Here is a 13,844-nt window from a genome sequence, read left to right as displayed (position 1 = left end):
TCAGACCACTTATCTTTCCAGTTACTTTGTAAGTTAATGAACAAAGGCTAACACGCTTATAGTCTGTGGTCATCTGCCATTACTGCAAGCTCCCTATCTCAAAAACTTAATGGTCTTCCCAAAGGGCCGCTATCTTTAAATTCTTCCATTAGTATCACTTCTCTAAGGTTTTCAAAGTCTTGTTCAACCTTCATGAACTTATACCATTTCCCTTTCTCCAGCAAATCCCACAAAATTCTGACTCTGTTTCTTCCTTAAATTTCTAAGGGTGGAATTTTAACTCCCCGTCGTGATGGGGGGTGGGGCTGTAAAATGTGGCGAGCCATTCAGAAGTCCATAGACATCGGCAGGACTGGAAAATCCAGGAGGGGCTGTAAAATTCTGCCCTTAATTCCTGCCTGTGAGCCTTTGGCACTAACTCATAGGCATTGAGAACAGCAGCTTTCCCTGCATCACAGTCACCAGGATTGTTTGTCCCAAAGAGATGAGTACACCTCCGAAACCTTCCCTGTGAGTACACTTTGCAGTAAAATAGCCAAATTTTCCACCAAGCACTACAGTTTCATGGCAATTTTCTCAAATGATACAAAATACATTTCAGCTCTTTCCTTGCCTGAATTTAGGGCTAACAACCCAGAGGCCCAGACTAATGCTCCAGGGACATGGGTTAAAATCCCACTACGCATGCTGGTGGAATTTAAAATTCAATGAATTAATAAATCTGGAATATAAAGTTAGACTCGGTAATCGTGACCATGACAATTATTGTCAGTTGTTGTAATAACCCACCTGGTTCACTAATGTCCTTTAGGGATGGAAATCTGCTGGCCTTACCTGGTCTGGCCTCCAGACTCCAGGCCCACAGCAATGTGGTTGACTCCTCCTGTCCCCTGATATGGCCTAGCAAGCCACTCAGTTCAAGCGCAATTTGGGATGAGCCACAAATACTGGCGATACCCACATACCCTGAAAGGTTAAAGGGGAAAAAAAGTGAATACTCCTTGCCAAATCAAAGCCAGGAGTTAATCCTTATACCTCCTTATGTGGCTCAGTGTCAAAATTTGTTTGATAACTCTCCTGTAAAGTGCCGTAGGACATTTTACTACATTAAAGGTGTTATAAAAATGCAAGTTTTTGCTATATTAAGGCTTTGCCACACATCGCACAGCTCCAAAAGCTTGCGTATCTAAAGATGGTGAGAGGCTGAGGAAAGGCTTTAAATGACTTTTCTTCTTCCCTGGCGGCTCAGCAGCATAGAACAGTATCCAGAAAACGCAGAGAAAGAGCCCAAAACATTCAGGGCAGGATTTTCCCTTGGCTGGGCCCAGAAGTGGCTGTGAAATGGATTGCCGCCAGCGATTGGCCCCTGACTGCAATTTAAGGCCCGCCCAGCGTAGAGCACGGCTCCACAGTGGCCAGGAAGGTTGTTGCCATTGGACCCGGCGGCCGGTTTAAGAGCGGCCCAGTCAGCCCCAGGGAAGGTTGCCACGGAGAACATTCCCTGAGCCGGCACCATGGACCCGAGTGTGGCTGGACACGGCAGGCGGGAGGGCAGGTCAGCTGGGCACTCGGCCCCCTCCCTCTCTGATGAGTGCCTCGCCCTCCTCCTGGAGGAGGTGGATGCCAGGAGGGGCACCCTTGTCCCCAGGAGCAGGAGGCCACCGCACCTCACCAGGAGGGCATGGGAGGAGGTGGCAGTGCTGGTCAGCAGTCGTGATGGGGTGTGGCGCTCCTGGTCACAGTGCTGGAAGCGCTTCAATGACCTGCTGTACTCAGGAAGGCTGAGAACCATGCTGGCATGGGTCAGTGTGCAGATGTATTAAGGTGTGGCTGTCTCTTCATGGGCCTCAGGGGTGCTGGAGTCTGAGTCCTGACTGTCAATGACGCCAGAGCTGGCCAAGCGGGTAAGCCCTGGCTGCTTGCGCTGAGTGCCTTGTGGCCCGAGGGCCATGACTCGGATGTGCCCTGTGAGCTGTTCCTCGGCTGGGGTTGGCCAGACTGCAATGGTGCTGCTTGTACAAGGTGGGCCAATCAATGCTCCTCTGTTCTTTCAGGGGAAGACCACCCACAATGATGTAGAAAGGTTGCGGACTGGTGGAGGCCCCACTAGCCTCCTAATGCTCTCGAGGTACGAGCAAGGTGCCGTGGAGCTGGGGAGCTGGGCGTGCAGAGGTGCGGGTCTCAGATGAAGGTAAGAGTGTAGTGCACAGAGGTGAGGCTCTCAGATTGTACAACCATTCTAGTGTAATCTCCTCATTGATGTAGCCTCAAACCTGGAGCTCCCATTGATCATTGGAAGATGAAGATGCCACGAAGCAAATCTCAGTTTTCTCACCAGGGTGCCGGGGATGTACAGTGACAGTGTGATGACTTTAACCAATGACATGTTCTTCTCCCTTTTAGGTTCAACAGCAGACGTTCGATCTCTGGACCCTGAAGGGTCACCCCTGACACTGGAGGACCACCGAGCGTTATTTGTACATACGTCACACCCGCTAGCTGAAGCAGGCACCAGCGCAGATACCAGCACCTTGGTGGGCATTAGAGTGGTAGCTAGTATCTCGGTGCACATTGGTGAGGGTGCTTCACAATATATTGAGGTGCAGGTGGAGGCAGAGAGTGCCCAGGGCACTGTCAGTCAGAGGACTGCTGTTGATCAGGGTGATGCTCAGTCAAAGGCTGATGATGGGCCTCTGGAGTCGTCCATTATACGACAGATGCTGGATGTCCAGCGAGATGTGCGGGAAGATCTGGCAGAGATCCGTGAGGGTCCGTGTGCCATGGTCTCCGTGATGGAGGAGTCCGTGCGGAACGTGAGCACTGCTTTAAACCTCATGGCCAAGCGCACTGCCTCCTCCATTGAGAGAGAGGCGACTCTCATGGAGAGGCAGCTCCAGGGACAGAATGAGGGGTTCCTGGGGTTGCGCTCGGACCTGCAAACTCTCACACAGGTGGTCAGTGCCAGTGTGGGGGATGGATGAGGCACCCAGTATCCCAGCTAGGTGCCCATCCATCAATGATGAGCAGGGAGGTCCACAATGACCTCATGTTGGCGCACGAGCTGCCTGTCGTCTCTGCAGGTGCCTCTCAGGGGTCTCTGGATGACAGCAGCAGCTCCTCCGCCCCTCTCCCAGTGATCGTGGCATCTGATGAGGCTGCGGTGACTGGGGAGATGCCAGCTGTGACACTGGCCACTCCATCCCAGGCGGGGCCAGCAGAGACTCCACTGGCCAGAGGACAACAACCAAGATCATCAAGGCCAACAAGACAGCAGGGTCAGCAGGCTGTCTCCAATGCTGGTGCCAGTGAGGGGGGAGCACCTAATCATAGCACTCGGGATCATATGTTAGAGGCACCGTGAGCACGAGATGGACAGGTCACGGGTGATTTTATGTTCATTTATGTTCACTTTACGTATACTGGTAAGATGTTGAACACCAGAAATATTTCTGTTAAGATTACTGAACTGTCAGATTGACATAAATTGTGTTTTTATTGTCATGGCCTGAGTATGCTTCACCCTTTTATTTCATTGGTGTGGGGTGTGCCAGTATGTAATGCTGGACGGAAGTGGCTCTGAACTTTATTGCACAGGCACCGAGTGTTCTTTGTGTTCAAACATAAGGATCCTTTCCAACATCTGGGATGGCCTGGCTTGCGTTAGAAGCTGATCTTTGGCAGCCTAGCTGAAGGAGCATTGAATCAAGGCGTCCCTGGTGTCCCTGCCTCCATGCAGGTTACTGAAGTCTGGCTCCATGCCCTCAGCGTTCTCCTCACTGTGCTCCTCTTCAGACTCATCATCTGTGGCCTGTGGAACTGCGTCACCAATCTCTTCCTCCAGTGCGACCCCCCCTTGCCAGTACCAGATTGTGGAGAGTGCAGCATGCAACCACTATCAGTGACACCCGCTCTGGGGGGTATAGTAGTGCACCGTCTGAATAGTCCAGGTGTTGGAAGCGCATCTTGAGAACACATAAGGTCCTCTCTATCAGTGCCCTTGTGGAGCCATGACCCCTATTGTAACGCTTCTCTGCTTCTGTTCTTGGGTGGTGGAGAGGATTCATGAGCCACCTCTTCAATGGATAGCCCTTGTCACCCATCCATCCAGTTGGGCAGGAGCACTGAAGAGCCTCGGCACCTGGGAATGTCTGAGTGTCATGGGAGCTGCCTCGGTATTTTGCACAGACTTGTAGAATCAGCATCCTGTGATCACACACTATCTGCACGTTCATGGAGTGGAAGCACCGGGCTCACCCGCTGGCGCCTTGATGGCCACACGTGTACAGTCTATTGCACCCTGGACGTGGGGGAAGCCAGCAATGGCCGCAAAGCCTCTGGCTCACTCAGCCTGGCTGGCCTCGTCCTTAGGGTAAAGAATAAAGATCAGTACCCACCCGAACAGAGCTTCTGTCACCAGCTTGATGCAACTGTGGACAGCTGATTGGGAGACTCCACACAGATCCCCCACTGAGCCCCGGGAAGAGCCAGACGCATAGAAAGTTGGGGGCCACTGTGACCTTCAGAGCCACCGGCATGGGGTGTCCACCTGCACAGTCGGAGCTGGTCTCAGGCCCGATCATCTGACAAATGGAGGTCACAGTCCCCCTTGAGAGGCGGAGCCTCCTTCGGCCTTGCACCTCAGACATATTGAGGTAGCTGCAGCGTTGCCTCTAAACCCTGGCAGCAGGATAGTGGCAACTGCTGCGGCCCCTTCCGCCTTGGACTACTTGCTGGCCCTGCGCCCCTTGTGCCTGAGCCTCTCCTCCCACAGGTCCCTCCCCTGGAAGCTGCACTGGGAGCCCTGGCCTCCTCTCCCTCCTGCCCCTCTCTTCCTCCTCAGCGGAGGTACCTCCAGCGGAGACCACAATCCTTATTGCCAGGGTAAGGGAAGGCTGTCTGATACCTGGAAGGGTCCACATGGTCTGAATTCTCCAGGGCAGGCAGCAATGAGTCCTGAAATGAAACCTGGAAATGCTAATAATGAAGTCCCGAACAGAGATGAAGCTGACCAAGTACCAGTAAGCAACCAGCAGCGAACTATCTTCAAAACTCCTCACCGCTCACACCGGCAATGCTGCCGGCCCTTTTTATCCCGCCCTTGGATGAGGTTTGTGGAAGTGTCCGCTGACCGCCTGCCCGTTATGTCCGTACGACGAACAGAAAATCACACGGTCAAGGAAAAGTCACAGTCAATTGGACTGTTCAGGGCCTTAAGTGGCCGCTTAATTAATGGCGGGCACCATTCTGGTGCCCGCTGAGCGAAATATCGCGCGAGTGCACGATGACGTTGGGACGCTTGTCTGAGGTCATCACGCGCTGTTTTACTCTCATTTGCGTTGGGCATGGGCCCGCCCACATGACGAAACATTCCGGCCTCAGAGTTCTTCCCCTGAAGAGAAAAAGATGAGCGTTTCTTACCCGCAGAAAGAAATGGGCAAATTCCTGTAATCTGGAGTCTAACCCCAATGGGACTGTACGCTCCTTAGATAGCTCATGGGCACAACTCCAAGCACAACCCCAATGACTGCTTCAGCCAATAACCTGCCCTTTATCATCAGTTTGTACTTGGGCTAAATTCCAACAGTCATTCTCTGCCTGATAAGACTAAGATGTAGTTTTATGTGTTTGGACCCAGAAGAAAAAAAATCGTTTTAATGTTCATGTCGAATTTGCATTCGTTAAAAGCATTTTTAAAGTTAAATATTTCAAATTATTTAAAAATAATTACGACCGAAAGCTGCTTGGTCACACAGTGAGACCAACCATGGAGAGAGGGTGGGGTAGTGGGATTAGTAATCCAGAGGCCCAGGCTAATGCTCTGGGTACCTGGGTTCAAATCCCACCACGGCAGTGGGTAGAGTTTAGATCCAATAATAAAATGTGGAATTGAAATCTAGTCTTAGTGATGGTGATCATAAAACTATCATATTTGGTCATAAAAATGCATGTGGTTCATTAATGTCCTTTAGGGAAGATAATCTGCCAGTCTGGTCTACATGTGACTCTAGATATACAGCAATGTGCTTGACTCTTAACTGCCTAACAAACCACTCAGTTCAAGAGATGGGCAATAGTGTGGGTCTTGCTAGCGCAAGAATGATAAAGAAACAGCTCACCTCACACCAGGTAACTCTGCACATCTAATATTCTTAATTGGTCAAGACAATTCTTGTTCTAAAGGGACAGCCGCCCATTTTCACACTACAAGCCCCCACCATCAGCAATGTGATAATGACCAGACAGTATTTTTTTTTGTGATAATTGAGGGATAAATATTGGCCAAGACACCAGGAATAACTTCCCCCTGCTTGTCTTCAAAATGGCATCATGGGATCTTTTATGTTCACCTGAAAGGGCACATATGGCCTCAGTTTAGCACCTCACATGAAAGCTGGCACCTCTGACCGTGCAGCACTCCCTCAGTCCTGCACTGGCCTGTCGGCCTAGATTTTTTGTGTTTGGGTCCTGGAGCAGAATTTGAACCCTCAAACCTCCGCTGCAGAAATGAGAATGCTACTAACTGAACCATGGGGGACAGCAATTCCCAGCACAAGAACACCTTACAACATATCACAATTGTGTAATTCTGCTTGTTGTTCCTTAATGCAAGTTCAAATAGATTTAATCATTTGACTAATCCTTACCTTGACAGTGCACGCTATGTCCTCTTCAAAATGACCTTTTGAGTTATAATTGAGTTATAATTGAGTTAATTATTATTGAGTAATAATGCTGGCAAACCAAGCATTAATCCCATGATCTGAATGAATCCAGAGATCAGGAATGAAGCCAGGCTAAATCAAGGGGGGGCCTAACATTAGCTGCAGTGATGTAGTGGTTATGTTATAGGACTAGGAATACTTGTTCCCTCCATGGCAGTCTGAGAATTTGAACTCAGGTTAAAATAAGAAGTTGGTATCACTAAAAGTGACCTTGGAGCTGTCAGATTGTTGTAAAACCCTAACCGCTTCGCTAGCATTCCTTAAGGAAGGAAACCTGCCACCCTTATCTGGTCTGGACCTATACAGACTCTAATCCCGCATCCAAATATGGTTGACTCTTAACTACCCTCTGAAGTGCCTGGGCAACAGTTGTACCAAATCTGTTACTGCAGCAGCTCAAGTTGACCAAGCTATCAGCTCCTGAGGGCAACTTAGGATCACCAGTGATGCTTACCACCAAAGAATAAGGGCATTAAGAGGAATGTGAAACAAAAATAGAGTAAACACAGCAGGGAAGAATGTGTTAAGAGAGGAGAAGAGAAAGGACAAAACAATTTTCCTTTACATCACAGGAAATAAATACTTCATCATTATGGTGGCCAGTTGCTACCTGTAACTCACAATGAAAATTAAGATGACTACGACAAGTAGGGAAATGTCCGTCTTTATTTCATACAGTTTTTAAAATGGTTTGAATCACTAATATTCAAAATGTGGACCTTCAACCTATGACATTGATTTTACAACACTGGAGGAACTGCCAAGATTGATGGAGGGGACCTGGCAATGTGGAGAACTGATCTTATAGGTATTGTGAAGATAGCTCCTTAAATTATACTTGGAGTGGAGGGATTATGTTGTTTTATTTGTTTATGGATGTGTGCATCATTGGCAAAGTCAGTATTTGTTACCCATCCATAATTGCCCTTGAGAAGGTGGTGGTGAGCTGCCTTCTTGAACCGCTGCAGTCCATGTGGTGTAGGTACACCCACAGTGCTGTTAGGGAGTTCCAGGATTTTGACCCAGCGACAGTGGAGGAACGGCTGACATATTTCCCAGTCAGGATGGTGTGTGGCTTGGAGAGGAACTTGCAGGTGGTGATGTTCTCACACACCTGCTGCCCTTGTGCTTCTAGGTGGCAGAGGCTGTGGGTTTAGAAGATGCTATTGAAGGAGGTTTGGTGAGTTGCTGCAGTGCATCTTCTATATGGTACACACTGCCACCACTATGCATTGGAGGTGGAGAGAGTGATTGTTTAAGGTGATGGGTGGGTATCTTGCAATACCTACAAGTTCAGTTCTCCACATTGCCAGGGCACCTCCATCAATCTTGGCAAGCCTCCACATACAAATGCATCCAGGAGATCATAGACAGCATCTTTGCAAAGGCACAGAACTTTGTGTATTTCCTCTGGGATCAGGAATGCCAGGGAGCAAGAGCGCTAGGATTTGTGCAGATCTCTGGTTTTCCAAAGGTGCAGGGTGTCACCGACTACACTCACGTGGCATTCAGATCTCCAAACAAACAGTCAACTACCTCAACCGCAAGGACTTCCACTTGCTGAATGTTCAGCTGGTGTGCTTCCACCACAAACGCATCCTGCAGGTCTGCGCACGATTCCCAGGAAGTGTTCATGACTCCTACATCCTTAACAGGTCTCAGATCCCTGACATCTCCCAGGGCCCACAGAGGCTGCAGGGTTGGCTCCTCGGAGACAAGGGCTACCCGCAGAGGACGTGGATGATGATGCCCCTGGCCTTAGGCTTCAGCAGAGTGATGGTACAACGAGGCTCATGCCAAAACTCAGACTTTAGTGGAGCAAACGAAAGGCATTTTGAAAATGAGTTTCCAAGCCTCAATAGGTCCAGTGGAGAACTGCAATACAGCCCCACCGAGGGTGTCATGCATCATTATAGCCTGCTGTCTGCTATAACGGCTGGCGCTGCAACGATAGAGGGGGGAGGACCTGGCTGAGGAGGCGCTGGAATAGCTGCACATCTCCTCCGATGAGGAGGACGTCAAAGGGGATGATGGTGATGAGGCTCTCAAAGGCAAAGATGCCAGCAATGAGACCATCACACTGGCCAAATAAGGCAGGCGAGCTCGGGAGGCTCTCATAGCCACAAGATTCATGCAGGATGATGACGAGATACAGTGAGGACAGTCCTGACATCATCTCCTTGCATCTGTGAACGTTTGACTCCTGTGTGGCTGAGGGCAGCGCACATACCCTCACTGCTCAGGCTCATGTCATGGAGACACAACAGAGGCCCTAATAGTCACTTGATTCCAGGAGGATGATGATGATGAGATGCAGTGAGGACACTCTATAGATCTTCACATAGCCTCTGTGAATGTCTGACTCCTGTCTGGCCAAGGGCAGCTCGCTTGTGCTCCGTGATCAGGGTCAGATCATGGAGACGCGGCCGTGAAACTTTAAAAGCATCTGATCCTTTGTCAACCTTCAGCACCTGACCCCTTCAGGAGCACAGCGCCACCGGTCACAGATGCTGAAGAGATGGGGGTCAGTCCTACCTCAAACGTGCTGAGAGCACACAGAGAGAATGACGGAACTCTGTGACACCTGCCTACGACATTCTGGCAGCAATGACAACATCATCGAGGTACAGACATCAGTAATGTGTCCAGGGAGCGTGAGGCCGGACCATCACTTTGGTCTGAAGGTTACACACTGCACAGGGAAGAAGCCCTGGACTGAGACACCTGCCTTTATCTTCTGCAGGAACCAAGGTTTTACATCTGAGTGACATGAACACTGCTCATCATAACAAGGAGCCATAGGCAGGAAGACATTCCTGGGAGTGCATTTACAATGGTCAACATTAAGTGCAAGTGATTAATACCCATGCCACATTGTGTAACTAAATTTTCTTAACCTTCCTAACCCTGCCGCTACATCTTGGTGCTCCCTGGATATCCACAGTGGAGGTGGAGGCAGCCTGCTGACTGCTACACCCTGTCTGAGATGACCTTGATGGACTTCCTCTGGAGGGCTGAGACCTGGAGTGCCTCAGCCTGCTTTCGGTGTCCTGCTGTGTGGCAATGGCACCCTTGGTCTGTGGAACTGGAGCTGCTGAGGGCACAAGAAATGGGAATTCGAGTGGGCCGAACACTCCAGGAGTCACCTGGATGGATTGCCCTGGGGTGTGCACTTGCTGAGCCTCCTCCCTATGTGTGTCTGAGGGGCCCTTGTTGACTTCTTGAGAGGAAGGGGCAGCTGGAGTGAGATCAAGCTGCCCCAGAACCCTCTTGCATTGACACTGATGGATGCCTGCAAGTGACTCAGCGATGGAGTGCAACTCCTGTAGCAGCGCAGGACCAATATCCTGGACCAAGGTCTCAATGGTAGCTGCTATACTACCAGTGCTGACCTCAGTGCATTGGCATGCCAGCACTATCACCTCAGGCTAATGGCAGACAGACTCCTCCATCTTGCCTTGCAATCTGGGGAGTGGAGCGGACATCCCTTTCTGATGTTCCCGAGCATGCCTTTGCAGCTCCAGCAGCTGAGGTATGGCCGAGTCCAGAGACTCCTCATCTGACTTGGAGTCAGCAGGTTTCTGGCCTCCAGCAGTCCCCCGAGTGCCAGAAACCTGGGAAGTCCCTGGCTCTGCCTGTGGATTAGACAGTGCTATGTGCTCAACATTTTGTGACCCCAAGGCTACTCTAGAGCTAGGTCCCACCGAGGTGTGTGTCTCTGCGCTGGTGGAGGGTGCGGGTGAATGCTGTGATGGGTCTTCAATTAGGGTGTTATCAGAATCTTCTGAGGTGTCTTTGGGGCTTGAGTTGAGGACCTGGGGGCTTGTGACACCCTTGGCTGCTTCCCACATGTGGCTGCAAAAGCCAGGAGAGACAATTAGTGTGGGGCAGGGGACTGTGGAACAGGGGAACTGACTCACAGCCTAGTTGTCTGATGGATGTTGCACTGCTGGACCCTCACTTGGTACAGCACCGTCGACCTCATCATCAGCACAGGAACGGTCCAGATCCTTGCCGGCCAGCTGGATGACTCTATTTTCAAAGTCCGTGAGGACCTTGATGTCAGGCATTCCTCCACCAGCCTGTGGCCTCTCCGTTTTGTTGTGTGCCAACTTGTCCTGCATGAATACAGATGGAGAGAGTGTAGGCCAGGTGAGAAGAATGCCTGGCATGTGAGTGGTTAGTGATGCCATGAATGGGATGAGGACATGATCTGCAGGGTGGATGAAGGTGTGTGTGAGAGAGTGAATGGTGATGTCCCTTGAACTGGCAGTGAGTGAGATCCCTGTGGATGTGTGATGGGTTTGTGAGTGTGTGAGTTGAGAGTGATGAGAAGACTGACTTACCCTGGCAGAACAGAGGAGATCATTCATTCTCTTTCTGCATCGGGTGGCTGTCCTCTTTTGTAGGCCATTGGTGCTGACCACTGCAGCCACTGCCTCTCATGCTGGATTTGTCACCTTGCTTGCTGGCCTTTGCCCGGAGTGGGGGTAGAAGACTTCATGGTGGGCCTCCAGTGCGTCCAGTGGGCACTCGAGGGAGGCATGTTTCCTTCCTTTGGCACCCATGATTTTTCAGCAGCTTTCAATCCCTTAGCGAGAGCTAGCTCTGTATAGGGGGAGTGCCCTTTAAATATGGCCATATGGTGGAAAATTCTAGGGACCCACGGTGAAAAAATGAGTATTTTTTTCTCAATGAGAGCTATTTACACAATTAAACATAGATTTGCAGATTTGCTTACTTAATGGAAAGGTTGTTGCTGGTGCTGAGCAGCTATTCTGTCTGGGTGTGGAGTGATCTTCAACAAGCACACGCACTTACAGGTCATTGGCAGTGTTCATCCTGACTTGATGGTTTCTTTGCATTGACATCATTGCTGAAAATGCAGCTTTGTATTCACAGTCTGTAATCAATGGGAGCAATATTTTCACTGCTGCAGAAGTAGTGCTACATTCACTGGAACACTCACAGCAAAACGTCTCCAGCTGCATTTCGTTGAACCTGGTTAAGAGGGAGCTAGCTGAAGAAATGTCAAGGAAATTTTCTTATAGCGTTGATCACAGAATCACACAGCACAGAAGAGGCCCTTCGGCTCATCGAGTCTGCACCGACAGGTGAGAAACACCTGACCTACCTACCTAACCCCGTTTACCAGCACTTGGCCCATAGCCTTGAATGTTATGACGTGCCAAGTGCTCATCCAGGTACCTGTTGGGACAGAGGGTTGCAGCATGTCTTCAGTATTCTCGCTACAGGGGTTAGTAGCTCACAAATATGTTGTAGATTGTTCTGTTGGGAGTTCTGTTTTAAGTTTGTGTAGACCCAGGAAAATGAGTTAATGGGTTATAGAGTCATAGAAGCCAACAGCACAGAAAATTGCCCTTTGGCCCATTGAGTCTGCACCGGTTAAACAAGTACCTAACTATTCTCATCCCATTTTCTACCACTAGGCCCATGGTCTTGTGTGCCATGGTATCCAAATACTTCCTAAATGTTATGAGGGTTTCTGCCTCTACCATGCTTTCAGCAGTGAGTTTCAGATTCCCACCACCCTCTGGGTGAAAAAATTCTTCCTCATATCCTCTCTAAACCTCCTGTCCCTTACCTTAAATCTCTGCCCCCTGGTTATTGATCCCTCCACCAAGGGGAAAAGTTCCTTCCTGCCTACCCTATCTATCTATGCCCCTCATAATTTTATACACCTCAATCATGTCCCCCCTCAATCTCCTCTGTTCCAGGGAAAATAACCCCGGTCTATCCAATCTCTCCTCATCACTAAAACTCTCCTGCCCAGGCAACATCCTGATAAATCTCCTCTGCACTCTCTCTAGTGCAATCACATCTTTCCTATAATGCAGATTCCAGAACTGCATGCAATACCCTAGCTGTGGCCTAACCAGTGTTTTACACAGTTCCAGCATAACCTCCCTGCTCTTATAGTCTATGCCTCTGCTAATAAAGGCAAATATCCCATATGCCTTCTTAACCACCTTATCTACCTGTCCTGCTATCTTAAGGGACTGGTGGACATGCACACCAAGGTCCCTCTGATCCTCGGTACTTCCCAGGGTCCTTCCATTCATTGTGTATTCCTGCGCCTTGTTTGTCCTGCCCAAGTGTATCAACTCACACTTATCCCGATTAAATTCCATTTGCCATTGATCAGCCCATCTGACCAGCCTGTCTATATCCTACTGTGATCTAAGGCTATCATCCTCACTATTTACCACCCCACCAATTTTCATGTCATCTACGAACTTACTGATCAACCCTCCTACATTCAAGTCTAAATTGTTTATCTATACCACAAACAGCAAGGGACCCAACACTGATCCCTGTGGAACTCCACTGGACACAGGCATCCAGTCACAAAAACACCCCTCGGCCATCACCCTCTTCTTCCTGCCACTCAGCCAATTCTGGATCAAATTTGCTAAATTGCCTTGGATTCCATGGGCTCTTACCTTCATTATCAGTCTCCCATGCAGGACCTTATCAAAAGCCTTGCTGAAGTTCAAGTAGACCATGTGAAATGTGTTGCCCTCATCTACACACCTGATCACCCCTTCGAAAATTCAGTCAAATTGGTCAGACATGACCTCCCGCTAAACAAAACCATGCCGACTGCCCCTGCCTCTCCAAGTATAGATTAATTCTGTATGTCAGAATTGCTTCCAATAGTTTCCCCACCACTGAGATTAAACTGACTGGCCTGTAATTCCCTGATTTATCCCTTCCTCCCATCTTGAATAACGGTACCACATTGGCTGTCCTCCAGTCCTCTGGCACCTCTCCTGTGGCCATAGAGGTATTGAAAATTATTGCCAGGGTCCCTGCTATCTCCTCCCTCACTCAACAGCCTGGGATATATTTCATCTGGGCCTGGAGATTTATCTACTTTTAAGCCTGCCAGACCACTTAGAACCTCCTCCCTTTTGAGGCTAATTTCTTTAATTATATCACAGTACTGCCTGATTTCCATACCAAAGTCGTCCCTCTCACTTGTGAACACCGACACAAAGTATTTATTTGGAACCCTACCTATGTCTTCCGGCTCCACACACAAATTACCACTATGGTCCTTAATGGGCCCTACTCTTTCCCTAGTGATCTTCTTACTCT

The sequence above is a fragment of the Carcharodon carcharias genome, chromosome 14, assembly GCF_017639515.1.
Source record: "Carcharodon carcharias isolate sCarCar2 chromosome 14, sCarCar2.pri, whole genome shotgun sequence".
NCBI classification, from domain to species: Eukaryota; Metazoa; Chordata; class Chondrichthyes; order Lamniformes; family Lamnidae; genus Carcharodon; species Carcharodon carcharias.
Note: the sequence above shows the minus strand (reverse complement) of the source record.